The sequence below is a fragment of the Mobula hypostoma genome, chromosome 5, assembly GCF_963921235.1.
Source record: "Mobula hypostoma chromosome 5, sMobHyp1.1, whole genome shotgun sequence".
Taxonomy (NCBI): domain Eukaryota; kingdom Metazoa; phylum Chordata; class Chondrichthyes; order Myliobatiformes; family Myliobatidae; genus Mobula; species Mobula hypostoma.
Window position 1 is genome coordinate 32,238,099 of NC_086101.1, and position 18,634 is coordinate 32,256,732.

Consider the following 18,634-nt stretch of genomic DNA (forward strand, 5'->3'; position numbering starts at 1 on the left):
CCCATTCTGATATGTCTATCCGTGGCCTCCTCTACCGTACGGTCAGGTTGGAGGAACAACACCTTATATTCTGTCTGGGTAGCCTCCAACCTGATGGCATGAACATTGACTTCTCTAACTTCCATTAATGCCCCTCCTCCCCTTCTTACCCCATCCGTTATTTATTTATTTATTTATTTAGTTATTATTTTTTATTTTTTCCCTTTTCTTTCTCTCTCTCTTTTTTCTCCCTCTGTCCCTCTCACAATTACTCCTTGCCTGCTCTCCATCTTCCTCTGGGGCTTCCCTCCCCCTTTCTTTCTCCCTAGGCCTCCTGTCCCATGATCCTCTCCCTTCTCTAGCCTTGTATCCCTTTTACCAATCAACTTTCCAGCTCTTAGCTTCATCCCTCCCCCTTCTGTCTTCTCCTATCATTTCGGATCTCCCTCTCCCCCTCCCACTTTCAAATCTCTGACTCGCTCTTCTTTCAGTTAGTCCTGACGAAGGGTCTCGGCCCGAAATGTCGACTGTACCTCTTCCTAGAGATGCTGCCTGGCCTGCTGCATTCCACCAGCATTTTTTGTGTGTTGCTTGAATTTCCAGCATCTGCAGATTTCCTCGTGTTTGCATTTTTAAAAACACTTCTTCACTACTTTTTTATTTCTAGCTTTGCACATAGAGCATAGAAAATAGAAATTTACAGCACATTACAGGCCCTTCGGCCCACAACGTTGTGCTGACCATGTAACCTGCTCTGGAGACTGCCTAGAATTTCCCTAGCGCATGGCCCTCTATCTTCCTAAGCTCCATGTACTTGTCTAAGAGGCTCCTAAAAGACCCTATTGTATCCGCTTCCACCATCGCCGCCAGCAGTACATTCCATGCACCCAGCACTCTCTGTGTGAAAAACTTACCCCTGACATCCCCTCGGTACCCACTTCCAAGCACCTTAAAACTATGCCTCCTCGTGTTAGCCATTCCAGCCCTGGGAAAAAAACCTCCGGCTATCCACACGATCAATGCCTCTCATCATCTTACACACCTCTGGTGATACGATGATATGAAACCTGATCCTGATTCCGTGCCACTAAACAACTGGTGCAGAGGGCAGGGTTACAGATTTGTGGATCATTGGGATCCCTTCTGGGCAAGCTAGAGTCTGGCCTGTACATAAAGGGCATGTTACACCTGAACTTGAGGGGGACTAACGGCAGATTTTCTGGAGCTATTGGGTAAGATTTAAGCTAGTTCAGCAGGGGCATGGGAACCGGAGTGATACAGTAGGTCTGGGGAGGTGGTTGGCCATTTGGTGTGTAGATAGATGTGAGGAAGGCCAGGCAGTTGATAGGACAAAACTGTAGTCAGTGGGAAGTGTGACACACAGTTGTCACAGCAGACTCCATCTTGGGCAGCTCACACTTCCCAACAGTTACCAAATTAACCTCCGCACTAACGGTCCGATAGGATCAGTCCCTGCCCTGTCCCAACTGTTGCATTTGCATTGGGGCATGCAGATAACAGCCAGGGTGTCCACTCCACAATCTGGGCTGCTCCCCTCCAGCATCCCCCCACCCCCCTCCCTCCGGCTCCCCACAGCTGCTCGCCTGTGGCTTTCACGCCTCTCTCTGTTAGCTTGCAGCAGAGTGCAGAAGGTGCTGAAGTTCACGGCTCCTTCTGAGGCACCCACACCTCCCGCTGAAGCTGCAAAACAGACCAGCGCTTTTTGTTGCACTTAATGTGTAAAGTTAAAGTTAACTTTGTAATCCACCATCTCAGTTTAGTTCTGTTGGCTCCTGAGGCATTGGCCATCTGTACATTTGTTGAAAGCTAAAAATGAAGCCTAAAACTTTATGCTTATGATCATTTTAGAATAGAGATGTGGAGGAATTTCTTTCGCTAGAGGACGTTGAATCTGGAGAATTCATTGCTGCTAACGGCAGTGGAGGCAAAGTCATTGGGTATATCTAAAACACAGGTTGATAGCTTCTTGATTAGTCAGGGTGTCAACGGTTATGAGGAGAAGGTAGGAGAATGGGGTTGAGAGGGTTAATAATCAGCTATGATGGAGTGGAGGTGCAGTCTCGATGGGCCAAGTTCTGCCCCTCTGTCTTCAGGGCTTTTAGTGAGTGTTACCAGAGCAAAGGACAGAAGCATTGAGAGAGAAGACAAAGAGAAGAGCAGGAAAGAGCCGGGGTTGGTGTGGAAGAGAAGCAGTGTGGCCTTCTTACACCAGATCAACCGTGAGGCCATCCATTGGTTGAGATCGACCGTGGATGTTTGCACCCTAGGTGTCGACACTGTTGGTGCAGCGCTGCCTGTGGTTGACGAGACCAATGTGAGAGTGGCAGTCTGTGTTGCAAAGGTCACATCTGTAAGTGGGCTCGGCTCTGCCGGCGGTGCAGTCTTCCTTTCTAAGGGCCCGTTTGTCTTCGGCTGCTTTCAGGAATTTTTCCTCGCCTGGCTTAAGGTGTCACCTCAGGGTTCTTCTCCACCTGGTGTGGTCGACCGCAAGTTCCTCCCAGGACTCTCTGTTGATGCTCAGCGCCTTCACGTCCTGGCTGCAGACATCCTTGTAGCCAGCGGTTCTCTTGCCTGAAGCCAGCTCACTATAGAGAATGCCTTTTGGGATGCAGCCACTGTGTATATGACTGACATGGCCCAGCCAGCACAGCCGAAGATGCCTGAGCAGGGTGTACACGCTGGGGAAGCCAGCGTGCACGAGGGCCTCAGCAAAAGGTACTCTGTCTCTCCAGGGGTGCCCAAGGTGCGACGAAGGCACCTTAAATTCAAAGTGTTGAGCTCCTCTCCTACTTAGTGTATGTTCCCCAGGCAATATACAGATCACTGATAACCGAAAATTCCAGTGATAACATTAACCAATCAGATAGCCAGATCCAAGTAATATGATACCCAATACTGAAAACAAGAATTTTCCTGAAAAATACTGTAAAACTCACTGAACACACCTATAATCACATGCATACAGATGAATATATAAAAATGCAAACATGCATAAGAAATTTAAGCTACAAGAAAAACAATTCTACAGTCCAGTACTAATGTTCTCATGGAGTGAGTGCTGGTTTTCTGGGTACGGGAGGGTGGATTTTCCAGTGTTCACACAGAGTTCGGTCTCTGTGCACTCTGCTGCAACAACCTCTTCCCAAGACACTGCACAGGAACACCACCACCCTGTGGGGAAAGCAGGGAGAAGAGGGAAGGTTCAGAGCTGTGGATCGTGGCGGGTCTGAGAGGAGAAGAAGAGAGGGAGAGAGGTGGTTGGAGACAGGGGGGCACTTTGAGATCGATTCAACCAGGAGACAGGGTCGTCAGCCCTGCTCTGTCTACTGCCGAAGGGTTATCAAGTGTTTCAGGCCCTTCAGGCGACTGCCCATGCTGACCAAGGTCCCATTCCCTGCACTCGATCCATACTTCCTCTGCCTTCTGATTCCAGTCCTTGTCTAGTTAATTCTGAAATATTGTATGAGTCTCTGCCTCTATTACACCCTCTGGGAGTGTATTATAGATCACCCCCCCCCCCCCATCGCTCACTGATCACATGGGAATCATGGTGAATGTTAGGATTGGAGACCTTCGGTCAGAGTTGTGCTCCAGAGATCAGTGCTGGGACTCTTTTTCTCTGTCATTTATTCCAACATCTTGGATGAGAATGTAGGTGGCATGGTTAGGAAGTGTGGATCGTTCACAGCAGAATTGGTGGTCCTCTCCTCCTTCCCTCTCTCCTACGGTCCACTCCCCTCACCAATCAGATTCTTCCTTCTCCAGCCCTTGGCCTTTCCCACCCACCTGGCCTCAACTACCACCTTCCGGCTAGCCTCTTTTCCCTCCCCCTGTTTCCCCTTCCTTCTCAGTCCCCGTGAAGGGCCTCGGCCTGAAACGTCGACTGTTCACTCTTTTCCATAGGTGCTGCCTGACCTACTGAGTTCCTCCAGCATTTTGTGTGCGTTGCTTTGCATTTCCAGCTTCTGCAGACTCTCTCGTGTTTGTGACAGGAAAGAGGGCTGTTTAGAATTACAAAAACAAGCTGTTGAAGATTCTCACTGAGACAGGCAGCATCTGTAGAGGGAAATTGAGTGCTGACATTTCAGGTTGAAACTCTTCATTCAGACTGGTCTAAGGCTAGAACAGGATGGAGATCTATTGGAAAACTGGGCCACGGAATGCAGGAGGGAATTTTGCTTTGACATGTGTGAAGTGATTCATTTGGGAAGTTAGACTAGGGCAGAACTTGCTCAGGAAATGGCAGAATCCTGGGAAGTGTGGAACAGGGATACAATTATATTGTTCCCTGAAAGAGGTGATACAAGTGGACCAGATGGTGGCAAAGGCGTATGGCATGCTTACCTTCATTGGACAGAGCATTGAAAACAGGAATTAGGATGTCATGTTAGAGCTGTACAAGACATTGATGAGATCATACTTGGGAATATTGTGCACAGTTCTGCTCACCCAGCTGTAGGGAGGATGTCATAAATCTAACTTCACAAGTTTGTTGCTGAGTATGGAGAGCTAGACTTATAAAGAGAGTCTAGTTAGGTTGGAGTAAAGGACACTGTTGAGTGACCTGATAGAGGTTTAAGATTCATGAGTAATATAGATAGGGTGGTTTTTTACCAGGGTAGATGAGTCTAAAACTAAAGGGAATATAGTCATAGAGTCACAGAGTTATACAGCAGGAAACAGGCCCTTTGGCCCAGCTTGTCCATGCTGACCAGGTTGTCCAGTGAGCTCATCCCATTTGCCCGCATTTGGCCCACAGCCTTCTAACAACATATTAAACATCTAAATTATCAATGTCGCTAATGGGCCTGCCTCAACCACTATTTCAGGTAGTTCATTCCAAATACACACCAACATTTGTGTGAAGAAGTTGCTCCTGATTTCCTCTTCAATATCTCACCTCTGATCTGAAACCTACACCTTGTTTTTAGCACTCCTTCCCTGGGAAAAACACTATGCGTCTTTACCCTGTCTATGCCCCTCTGAGGTCATATACCTCTGTCAGGCCATCTCTCAATCTCCTACGTTCCAGGGGAAAAAGTCCTAATCTGTGCATTGTCTTCTTGTAACTCAGACCCCAAATCCAGTCAGTATCTTGGTAAATCTTGTCTGCGCTTTTTCCAGTTTAATAACATCTTTTCTATAACAGTGTGACCAAAACTATATACAATACTGGTACTCCAAGTGCAGCCTCACCAACAACTTATGGAGCTGCATCATAGCTTCTCAACTCCTATCCTCAGTGCCGTGACTGGTGAAGGCCAGCATACCAACCATCATGTACCTGTGATGCCGCTTTTCAGTTAACGATTCACATGCGCTCCAAGCTTCCTCTGTTCTGTAATACTTCCCAGGGCCCTGGCACTCACTGTGTAAGTCCTACCCACGTTTGATCTTCTAAACTTAATACCCAAGAGGAGGCGAGATGAAGTCTGGGGCTAGAGCGGGGAATAGAAGAAAAGAGAAGGGGAAGGGAAAAATAACTTTATCAGAAGGAGAAATCGATACTCATGCCATCAGGTCGGAGTCTACCCAGACAGAATTTAAGGTGTTGCTCCTCTACCCTTGTGGTGGCCTAACAATGGCACAAGATGAGGCTCCGGACTGGCATTCTGGAGCAGAAATGGGAATTGGAATTAAGATGTGTGCCCACAGGGAAGTCCCTCTTTTGGCAGATGGAGCAGAGGTGCTCGACGAAGTGGTCCCCCCAGTTTATGATGTGACTCGCCAATGTAGAGGAGGAGAGGACACATCAGGAGCACTGGACGTCCCTTCACTACACCTAAGTGACTAGCATGAAGTTCTTCCAGCATTTTAGCTCTCAGTTTGGATAGTGCAACAGATCTTAATCCCCACATAAGGCAACCCACGTCAAGGGTAAATTCATCCCGATGCTGGTAAAAATGGGGGATCTTGAATTTCTTCTGCCTATTCCAACTATTTTCTATTTTTGGTTGCCGTGTAGACCTGAGACAGTGCGGGGTCTTTTCTGGTTTCCCTGTGGATCATCTCCGTCGTAATAGGGAGACTTCCGATTCGCGTTAGGGAGAATATGTCAAGAGGAGTGTCCTCTTTTGTAAATTTTTCAGGTACTTCCTTTTCCAAGGGTAAAGGAGGCAATCCAGTATTTCCTTAATTAGTCATTCTCTTGAATTCAATCTTGTAATTGTGTCCCCCAAGAAAGAGCCCATCCCTGCATTCTCGCTGTTACTGTTAAGGTTACTCCCTTGTTAATATTACTGTTACTGTTAATGAAACTCCCTTCTGTGGAATGAAAAAGGTCACGAGTGGTTGATGATTAATTCTCTGCAGAAATAACAAGCAGGATAGACAAAGGAGAATCAGTCGAATCTGAATCAGAATCAGGTTTAATGTCTCTGGCATGTGATTATAAACAAGAATATAAAAGCAAGGATGTAATGCTGAGTCTGTATGGGGCACCAGTGAGGCCTCACTTGGAGTACTGTGAGCAGTTCTGGGCCCCTTATTTAAGAAATGATACGTTGGCATTGGAGAGGGTTCAGAGGGGGTTCACAAAAATGATTCCAGGAATGAAAGGCTTATCATATGAGGAGCGTTTGATAGCTCTGGGCCCGTACTCACTGGAATTTGGAAGAATGAGGGGGGATAGCATTGAAACCTAGCACAGTTTGAAAGGTCTAAATAGAGTGGATGTGAAGAGGATGTTTCCATTGGTGGGAGAGTCTGGGACTAGAGAACACAGCCTCAGAATAGAGGTTTGTCCATTTAGAACAGAGATGAGGAGGAATTTCTTCAGCCAGAAGGTGGTGGATGTATCTGTGGAATTTGTTTCCACAGACAGTTGTGGAGGCCAGGTCACTGGGTGCATTCAAGGCTAATCAAGATAGGTTTTTGGTTAGTCAGGGCATGAAAGGTTTATCGATAGAAGGTAGAAGGATGGGGCTGAGAGGGAAGTAGATCGGCGATGATGAAATGGTGGAGATAATTTGATGACTGGAATGGTCTAATTCTATGACCAGTAATGAGGGTGAACTCTCTCCTGAACAGATGTGGTTGAAACATTTTACACCCCAGACCAGACTCAAGGCCTCCCTGTCAATCTGTGCGTAGTTTTTCTCTGCAGTGGTCAGAGAATGTGATGCGGAGGATATGGGGTGATCAGTTCCATCACTCATAACATGGGACACGATTACACCTAAAACATAAGGTGAGACGTCACAGGCAAGCTTCACTGAATGATGTGGATCGTAATGTATGAGTACAGTGTCTGACAACACTATTTCCTTTGTCTTTTGGAAAGCCACCTCACACTGCATTGTCCATTGCTGTTTCCTCTTGGACCGTAGTAAATAGTTCAAGGGGTGGAGTACAGTACACAGGTTTGACGGGTGCCTGTTAAGGTAATAGACAAATACTAAAAAGGACCACAACTGTAACATGTCCTTTGGCCTTTGGCATCCACCACTGCTTGAATATTCTTGGCACACATTTGTAGAACCGGTTTAACAACAATAACACCATTTGTCCTGTCATACTCTGAGCCCATAATCTTCTAATTGTTTTATTACTGCCAAGATTTTGGAGATGTTTCTTTTAATCCTTAGCATTAATCATGATGTTGTCATCCAGGTAACACTGAGTACCTGGGCAGCCTTGTAGCACCTGGTCCATAGCTTGCTGCCAGAGTGCAGGTGCAGAATCTACTCCAGAAATAAACCTACTATAGTGATAGACCCTTTGTGAGTGTTTATAGTGAGAAACACTTTGGACTCTTCTTCCATCTCCGTCCCTAGGTAGGCTTTACCGAAGTCGACTTTGCTAAGGTGTTTTTCTCCAGAAAGGTTTGCAAAGATTCAGTATTCTCAATCCTGGGTAGAGCGTATTGATCAACTTTCAGTCCTGGGTTGATAGTGACCTTAAAATCACCTGATAAACCCATCCTTCCTGGCTACTGGGACCACAGACATTGCTCATGAGTTCCACTTGACCTTAGAAAGACTTTCTTCAGTCTCCATGCTATCTAGCTCACTGGCTCCTTTATCTCTGATAGAATAAAGAACTGGATGGGCTTTGTAAATCTTGGGTGTGGCATTTTCATTTAACATTATTTTACCCTTGATGTGTTTGAGTTTCCAATGCCATCCTTGAACACTGCTGTGGCATCATCCAGTACCTTCCTTAATTCACCTTCAGTTGACTTGTCTGCAGGGGTGTGGCATGCAAATAGTGGAAAGATCTCCAGTTAGGTTGTAAGTTGTCTCAGCGAATCGTATCCCACAATCACGTCCCTCCTGTTTTTACCACATACAAGTCCAATGTTATTTGTTGCCTGTTGTATTTCACTGTTATGAATGTCATTCCCACAGGGGTTATCTTTTCTCCAGTATAATTCCTTAATAAGTTATCTACAGTATTCAGCCCAGCATCTTTGAAATGCCAGTCAAACTCATTTTGTGGAATGACTGAAACAGCCGAACCAGCATCCAATCCCATTTAAATTAGCTTGCCATTCACTGCTGGTGTAAGCTATATTGCATATCTCTTGTTAGTTTTCACATTGTAAATCCCAAGGCTACCTAGTCTATGTCACTCTCATCATTATCAGATTTTTCATTAACAGCATGTAGATTAGAGCTTTTTGAAACTGCAACGACTTTTAAACTTTTTTCTTCCCTGTGCAGTCTATTTGTTTTTGTCTGCCAACCAAGCTGTTTGTATGTGTCCTACTTTGTTGTGTTTTCAACAAGTTTCACTTTTAAACCTGCATCTTAAACCAGGAAATTATAGACCAGTGAGTCTTACTTCAGCGGTTGGTAAGCTGATGGAGAAGATCCTGAGAGGCAGAATTTGTGAATATTTGGAGAGGTATAGTATGATTAGGAATAGTCAACATGGTTTTATCAAAGGCAGGTCATGCCTTACGAGTCTGATTGAATTTTTTGAGGATGTGACTAAACACATTGATGAGGGTAGAGCAGTAGATGTAGTGTATATAGATTTCAGCAAGGAATTTGATGAGGTACCCCATGCAAGGCTTATTGAGAAAGTAAAGAGGCATGGGATCTTTGCTTTGTGGATCCAGAATTGGTTTGCCCACGGAAAGCAAAGAATGGTTGTAGATGGGTCATATACTGCATGGAGGTCAGTGACCATTGATGTGTCTCAGGGACCCCTTCTCTTTGTGATTTTTATAAATGACCTGGATGAGGAAGTGGAGGGATGGGTTAGTAACTTTGCTGAAAACACAAACGTTGGGGGTGTTGTGGATAGTGTGGACGTTACAGTGGGACATTGATAGGATGCAAAACTCAGCTGAGAAGTGACAGATGGAGTTCAACCCAGATAAGTGTGAGGTGGTTCATTTTGATAGGTCAAATATGATGGCAGAATATAGTATTAATGGTAACACTCTCGGCAGTGTGGCGGATCAGAGGGATCTTGGGGTCCAAGTCCATAGGACACTCAAAGCCGCTACTCAGGTTGACTCTGTGGTTAAGAAGGCACATGGTGCATTGGCCTTCATCAACCATGGGATTGAATTCAAGAGCTGAGAGATAATGTTATAACTATTTCGGATCCTGGTCAGACCTCAATTAGAGTACTGTGCTCGTTTCAGGTCACCTCACTACAGGAAGGATGTGGAAACTATAGAAAGGGTGCAGAGGAGATTTACAAGGATGTTGCCTGGATTGGGGAGCATGGCTTATGAGAATATGTTGAGTGAACTTGGCCTTTTCTCCTTGGAGTGACGGAGGATGGGAAATGACCTGATAGAAGTGTATAAGATGATGAGAGGCATTAATCATGTGGATAGTCAAGGGCTTTTTCCCAGGGCTAACATGAGAGGGCACAGTTTTAAGGTGCTTGGAAGTAGGTACAGAGGAGATGTCAGGGGTAAGTTTTTTTACACAGAGTGTGTTGAGTGCCTGGAATGGGCTGCCGGCGATGGTGGTGGAGGCAGATACGATAGGGTCTTTTAAGAGACTCCTGGATAGGTACATGGAGCGCAGAAAAATCGAGGGCTATGCATAACCCTAGGAAATTTCTAAAGTAAGTACATATTTGGCACAGCATTGTGGTCCGAATGGCCTCTAATGTGCTGTAGGTTTTCTATATTTCTATGTTTCTATGGTCTGGTGTGTGTGAGCCCCTACAACAATGGTAACACAATTTGTTTGGCCAGGTTAGTTTCCATCTGGACTTGGCAATTTTGTTCATGCTTACTTTAATTTCTGACTGTAATGCAATTAGACAACTGCTAACTGTGTGTCTGTCTGCTGTTTCCATTGATACAGCGATTTCAACTGCTCTTTTACATGTAAGTTGTGCTTCAGTCAGGAGCCGTTTTTGAACGTTTTCTTGTAAAATTCCACTAACTAAACAATCTCTCAGTGCATCATTAACACCATAATCCTTGGACAGTTTCTTCAATTCAGCCACATACGCTGAAATGGACTCCCCTTCCTTTTGATTATGTTTATGAAGCCTCAAGCATTATGCAAGCAACAATGGTTTCTGGTCTAAATGTTCCTGCATAACATTTACGATATCAGCAAAGCTCATTTCGGCTGGTTAAATTGAAGCTCTTAAACTTCGAAGCAAACTATATTCTTTTTCACCCATTGCACTCAGCAAAAGTGACATTGTTCTTCATCGGCTATTTCATTTGCTTCAGAATGCTACTCAATTTGTTCAGTGTACATCAGTATACATCTGTTGTGCAATTTTTTTGATGTAGTCTGCCTTTCTAAATGACAATAAACGAGGACTGAGTGTCCTCATAATCTAATCTAATCTAATCTTTTCTGATTTTTAAATTTATTTTTATTATTTTTATTATCACCCACGTAATTACTTTTTATGAGCCTGTGGCTGTACTCATTGCTTGTAAATTTCATGTTTTATGCCTTTTTATTAACTCAAATGTCTCTCTCTCTCCCCTTCCAAGGAGAAATGTGCTGTGTTTTTTTAAACTCAAATGTTTCTCTCCTCTTCCAAAGAAAAACATGCTGCATTTCAACAGGTAGGTACACCACTGTAGTCATCTTGGATTAGTTCTTAAGCTTTCTCATCGCTACTGATGACTGCTATGATCTGTAACTCCAGAAACCAATCGAAAGAAAAACATAGGAGCCGGGATATCTTTTGTCTACTTAATTTTTCTTTAGTGAGGCACACACGTATAATGTGGTGGTGTAATTGTGTATCTCATTCATGAACTTCTTACATATAACTCATAATGAATTCTGAAAACTATCAAAGGATGTTTAATCAAATATTATTACTCAAAAATTACTGAAATATTGTATACACTACACTTCTCTGCAATCTTTCCAATTTAATAACATTTTTTGACTAAGTCTGAACACAATACTCCAAGTACAGCCTCATCAGCCCTATGAGGAGGTTCCTCAAAACCTCAGTCTCATCAGTGAGATAGGAATTGTCATCAACAAGGCCGTGTTGATAATCCCTTAACTGCCTTTCCCAGTGAAAGTAAATTCTGTGCCTTAGAACGCTTACAATAATTTCCTTACCACTGAGGTAAGACTGACATGTCTGTAGTTACAAGGCTTGTCCCTGCTACTCTTCTTGAGTACAGGAACCACACTTGCAGCTCTCCCATTATCTGGCATCTCCCATGTGGCCAGTAAAGATTTAGATATCTTTGACAGGGGCCCACAGTCTCATTCCTGCATCTCATAGCAGCTTGGTATACATCTCAATAAGCCCTTGGGATTTATCCACCTTTATGTGCACCAAGACATCTATCACCTCCTTTTTCTTGATCCTAACATGCTTAAAAGTATCTCCCTCACTCTGGAGAGACAAGAGACAGCAGATGCTGGAATCTGGAGCAACACACTACCTGCTGGAGGAGTCCTGTGGATCGAGCAGCATCTACGAGGGGCTAAGGCACCGATGCAAGTTTCAACCCAAAACGTGGAGAGTTCCTTTCCCCACACCGACGCTGCTCGACCCGCTGAGTTTCTGTGGCAGTCCGGGTGTTGCAGTATCCCTCTCCCTGAACCCTCTCTCTCTCTTGTATCTTTCTCCCTGATGGAATACAGATGAGGAGTTTTCCCTTTTTCCACTGACCCTCACACTGATTACCCCTCTGCTTTCCACTCTTCCCCTGGCTACCATTTTGCTCCCGAGGTACACGAGTCTAGCGATCTCCACCCAGCATTTCAGAACAACTTCATCCACTCCACCATCAGACATCTGAATGGTTCACAAACCCATGAGCACTACCTTGCTATTCCTCTTTTCTGATATTTTTCTATTTCTATAACTTATAGTAATTCTTATGTCATGCACTGGACTGCAAATTTCATGACTTATGTTGGTGATAATAAGTTTGATTCTGATTCCAATTTTGTCATAAAGACTGGCATAGAAGGATTTACAGATCCTCACTGTGGCTGTGTGTGAGGACGTTACTAAGCCTGCTCCCCAACCAACACCACCACGCTCTTCCCCCGCCCAGCACAGCTGCACGTACAGTCGCCTCTGGCTTTCACACCTCACTCTGTGAGCCTACAGCAGAGAGTGCTAAAGTTCACAGCTCCCTCCCTAACCCACACACCTCCCACTGAAGTATTAAAATAGATCAGGGCCTTCTGTTAGTGTGATAGGGTCACTGAGCAACACAGCACAGATGCAGAGTCTTCGGCCTATCCTGTCCATGATGACTATGGTGCTCACCCAGTTAGTCCCAAGTTCCTGCATCCGGCCCATATCCTCACCTTATGTACATATGGTCATTCTGGACTTATTTCCATCTGGCATAGTTTGCATTTTGTTGTTTGATTGTGGTTTTTGTATTGCTATATTTATGCTCTATTCTTGGTTGGTGCAGCTGTAACAAACCCAATTTCCCTCGGGATCAATAAAGTATATTTATCTATCTATCTATCTATCCATAAGCTAATCCCATGTAAACACTACCTCATTCAGTCAGTTACTTGTATATTGTGTTTTATAGAGTTGCATTTCTTAATATTTATTGTTTTTTTTGGTATTTTTATTGTGTTCAAAGTTTAAAGTAAATGTATTACAAAGTACATGTGTCGCTGTATATAACCCTGAACTTCAGTTTCTTGTGTGCATACTCAATAAAACCAATAACCATATAGATTCAATGAAAGACCACACCAACAGGGTGGACAACCAGTGTGCAAGAGACAACAAACTGTGCAAGTACAGAGAAAACAAAAATAATAATAATAATAATAATAATAACAATAAATAAATATCAAGAAAGAACATGAGATGAAGAGGCCATGAAGTGAGGTTACGGGAACAGTTCAGTGATGGGGTGAGTGAAGTTATCACTTTTGGTTCAAGAGCCTGGTGGTTGAGGGGCAATAACTATTCCTGAACCTGGTGGTGTGAGTCCTGAGGCTCCTGGACCTTCCTCCTGCTGGCAACAGCGTGAAGAAAGCATAAACTGGACGGTGGGTGTGCCCGATGATGGACGCTGCTTTCCTGTGACAACACTCCATATAGATGTACACAATGGTGGAGAGACTTTACCTATGAGGGACAGAGATGTATCCATTACTTTTTGTCAGATTTTCCGCTCAGGGGCATTGCTGTTCCATACAGGCTGTGAAGCACCACGCATCTATAGGATGTTGTCAAAGTTTTAGATGTCATGCAGAATCTTCACAATTTCCTAAGGAAGTTGAGGCACTGCTGTGCTTTCTTTGTAATTGCACTTACAAGCTGGACCCAGGACAGGCCCTCCAAAATTATAACACAGACGGACATCCCACCTCTTCCGGAAGATACGGGAGTCTCCTGCATATCGATAGTGGCTCCCTGATGCCCGGAAATTATCTACAATATCCCAGAAATAGATTTTTTTGAGAGGGAGAGCGAGCAACTTGCTCGGTCTCTCTTCGTGCTAAGAGTGGTCCCCAACCACCGGGCCGCAAGGAAGCAATATGATTTGGCGATATGAAACGATATGAGTCATTTGCACCTTTCCTCGTTCCCTGTCACGCCCACTGTTGAACTTGAACGCACGCGAGGTCATTACGCACGCGTCATCCACGTCAGCGCGGGAAGAAGATCAACTCCTCGAGCTTGCAAATGACGGCGGGCTGAAAAATATGTTTGACATAACATCTCAACCGGCATTCTGGATTAAGGTCAAGGCTAAATATCCTGAGATAGCCACGATAGCACTGAAAACGTTGCTTCCATTTCCAACATCATATTGCTGCGAAGCGGAGTTTTCTGCAATGAATGCAACGAAAACTAAATTGCGGAACAGACTGGACACAAGGAACCCCCTTCGAGTATTGCTGTCTCCCATCACCCCTCGATGGGACCGTCTTGTTGCAGGGAAACAAGCCCAGGGCTCCCACTGATTTAACCATTTTTGGTGTGTTGCAATGATTTTGTATGTTCATATGAGGAAAATATGCGCTGTTTGTTTAATATCCAAACGTTACTTAAAATGTTATGATGCTATTGACTTATCACCGATATTCCTGTTGTGATTAACACCTCTCCCCACCCCCCGGTCGGCCGGTCTGCAAGAATATTGTCAATATTAAACCGGTCTGCGGTGCAAAAATGATTGTGGACCCCTGCTAAGTAGACCTATCAGTTTTCTCTGTGGGTGGGCTTTACAGTTGACCTCAAAAATAATGACAGTGTTGCTCGCTGCACTGTTTGCAACAGTGACTTTTCTATTGCCCATGGTGGGTTAAAATGTAAAAGACATGTTGAGTTGAGTTTAACAGGTGTCATTACAGCATAGCTAACATTATTTAAACTAGCTGGCTAGCTGCTAAGGAGCTACGCTATTGATGTCCTACGTGATGAGGCCAAGCTCCCTGTAGACTTGCTTAAAGTTGTAATAGAATAAACATGATAATATAATATAGTATAAGTACATATTTTAATGTCACATTTGCTGCATATACCCAACTTGGTTTACAGATCAGACAAAATCACTAAACAAAGTATTACATACAGGTGGCGGGGCGGGGGGGCGTGGATGCTACCTCCCTGAAATGGTGGTGATACCTCGCTGAAATGAGTTTTTGCAGGATGGGATGTCTGCACAGATGAATTTAAAGTTGCTGAACCTCTCCATGTCTGGTGCCGTTGGCCATGGCAGATTTAAAATATGGAAGAAAACGTTGAACTTGAGTGGGGCAAGGACAATGGAAGCAGGCAGATCAATTTTTTTTTGTTCGTGCCATGTGCTTAGAGATGGAGGCTGCCATTTTTGTGGAACTGTTTTACATCCTCCATTTTGTGAGATGAAGTTGCTTGGTTTTCTGTGTATTAAAGAAGACACAATGATGCTTCAGGTAATCTGCTGGACTGGAGATAATTTCCATATAAGAAATTATTTGTGAGGTGCTCTTTGATTAGACATAACATTCAGGTTTGTGACTATTGGAGTTGGTGCCTACTTGAATTGATTTGATCTGGTTACTGAAGAGAACAAAGAGCTATAAATTACCAACTGTCACTTGCCAGGAAGTGGGAAATAAATGAATGCTGCCCTGGTGCAGAGCCAATAAAAAGATGTTAAGGTCAATCAGATGACCTACAGCCAATGACACTGGAAAGCAATATTTGAATTGGTAAGGAACAAGTATAAATTGGACACTTCGAGTGTGCTGTCAGCGACAACTCCAGAGGATCACCATCACGAGGAAGAACCCACAAACACCAGGGGCTGGGAGAAGAAAGGATTGATCGTCTGGCCAACGGAGATCCATTATTTCAGTGTTATAAATTGGACAAGTTGTCTGTGTGTGTATGGGGTACAGAGGGAACAGTAGACTTCATGTTCGAAGCAGTCGGCCCAGGGTTGTTTGTGCAGAGACAATAAAGAGCGAGCTTCAATTAATGACAAGTTGCGTAGTGAATTTCCCAAACCTTGTTCCATTGGCGAATGGTCAGCAATGCTTCAGTGAGGACTCATGGACCTCTTGATTCCTCCTCCTGAAGCCAATAATCAATTCTGTAATCTTGCTGACATTGAGTAAGAGGTTGGCGTTGTGATTCAGCCAGATTATCAATCTCCCTCCACCACCCCTGATTCGGCCAGCCACAATGGTATCATCAGCGAACTTGAATATAACAATGGAGCTGTGCCTAACTACACTGTCATAAGTATAAAGCGAGTCGAGCAGAGGGCTGATGGATTTTCAGCCCCTTCATGTCAATATTTAGTAGCTGCAAGTTTGGCAGCTTTGGCAACAATTACAGCCTTGAGTCTGTGTGGATAGGCCTCTATCAGCTTTGCACACCTGGAGACTGCAATTTTTCCCCATTCTTCTTTAAAAAACTGCTCAAGCTCTGTCAGATTGCATGGGGATCATGAGTGAACAGCCCTTTTCAAGTCCAGCTACAAATTCTCAATTGGATTGAGGTTGAACTCTGATTTGGCCACTCAAGAACGTTTACTTTGTTGTTTTTAAACCATTCCTGTGTAGCTTTGGCTTTATGCTTGGGGTCATTGTCTTGCTGGAAAACAAATCTTCTCCCAAGTCACAGTTCTCTTGCAGACTGCATCAGGATTTCGTTCAGGATTTCCCTGTATTTTGCTGTATTCATTTTACCCTCTATCTTCACAAGCCTTCCAGGGCCTGCTGCAGTGAAGCATCTCCACAGCATGATGCAGCCACCACCATGCTTCACGGTAGGGATGGTGTGTTTTTCATGATGTGTGGCGTTTGGCTCGTGTCAAACATAGTGTTTAGTCTGATGGTCAAAAAACTCAATCTTGGTTTCATAAAACCACAGAACCTTCTTCCAGCTGATGTCAGAGTCTCCCACATGCCTTCTGGCAAACTCTAGCCAAGATTTCATGTGTGTTTTTTTCAACAGTGGCTTTCTCTTTGCCACTCTCCCATAAAGCTGTGACAGGTGAAGCACCTGGGCAACAGTTGTTGTATGCACAGTCTCTCCCATCTCAGCCACTGAAGCTTGTGACTCCTCCAGAGTTGTTATAGGTCTCTTGGTGGCCTCCCTCACTAGTCCCCTTGTAGCACGGTCACTCAGTTTTTGAGGATGGTCTGCTCCAGTCAGATCAACACCTGTGCCATATTCTTTCCATTTCCTGATGATTGACTTAGCTGTACTCCAAGGGATACAGAGTGACTTGGAAATTTTCTGGTATCCGTCTCTTGGCTTGTGCTTTTCAATAACCTTTACGCGGAGCTGCTTGGAGTGTTCATTTGTCTTCATGGTGTAGTTTTTGCCAGGATACTGACTCACCAGCAGTTGGAGCTTCCAGATACAGGTGTATTTTTAGTCTTAAAGCCTCTTGACTACACATGTCTCCAAAAACAGATCAATATTTAACTAGTTATGTGACTTCTAAAACCAATTGGGTGCACCAATGATGCTCTGGTGTGTCACATTAAAGGGGGTGAATAGTTATGCAATCAATTATTTTGTGTTTTATATTTGCAATTTATTTAGATCACTTTGTAAAGATTTGTTTTCACTTTGACACGAATGAGTCTTGTATTGTTGATCAAAAAAACCAAATTAAATCCATTGTGATTCAATGTTGTAAAACAAAAAAAAACATGAAAACGTCCAAGAGAGGTGAATACTTTATATTCCCCTGAATTTGAGGCTAGGTCCCCTAGTACCTGTTCTGGAATGCAAATTAAAGTGTTACAGGTACAGAGAGAGAGAAGTGCAGGCAGATGATAAGGTGCAAGGCCACAGCAAATTATTGTCAGATTGTGAATACATCTTCAACAGGAACCATTCAGCAGTTTTCTGCTTGTTTGACTTTTTAAAAATGCATCACTTCACTCTTATTTACATTGAAGTTTATTTGCTGCTCCTTGGCCCACTTCAGTTTATAACCAATATTCCTCTGTAATTTACAATAATCTTCACTATTAAAAGCACCTCCTAATTTGTATTGCCTGCAACCAGATAGTTGGATGTTTGAAGTAGCTGTTCATGAACATAATGGTGTGAGACTTCAGGCTTGTGTATCAGCCGCTGATGGGAGTTGTGAGAAGACGGCTTGGTCCATATGCTGGAGGTCTTTGATAATACGATCAGAATCAGCATCAGGTTTACTTTCATGGTCAAGACGTTCAGTTGTTGCTCAGACCGAACATCAAAATGGGGATGAAATGTGATCTAAGTGGCTTTGACCATGGAATACTTGTTGGTGCCAGACAGGGTGGTTTGAGTATCTCAGAAACTGCTGATTTCCTGAGATTTTCAGTCTCTAGAGTTTACAAAGAATTATGCAATAAACACAAGAATCCTGTGAGAGGCTGTTCTGCGGGCAAAAGCACCTTGTTAGTATGAGCAGTTAGAGGAGAACAGCCAGACTGGTTCACGGTGACAAGAGGGTGACAGTCACTCAAATAAGCATGTGTTACAACAGTGGTGTACAGAAGATCATCTCTGAATGTACAACACATTGAACCATGAAGTGGATGGAGAACAGCAGAAACAAACCACAGGCAAACACTCAGTTACAGGGGGGGAATTAACCTACTGAACGTAGGCTGCACCTCCTCCACAGCCAGGATGTCCTTCCTTAACCCTGGAGACCAAAACTGCACACAATACTCCAGGTGTGTGTGTGTGTGTGTGTATGTGTGTGTGTGTATGTGTGTGTGTGTGTGTGTGTGTG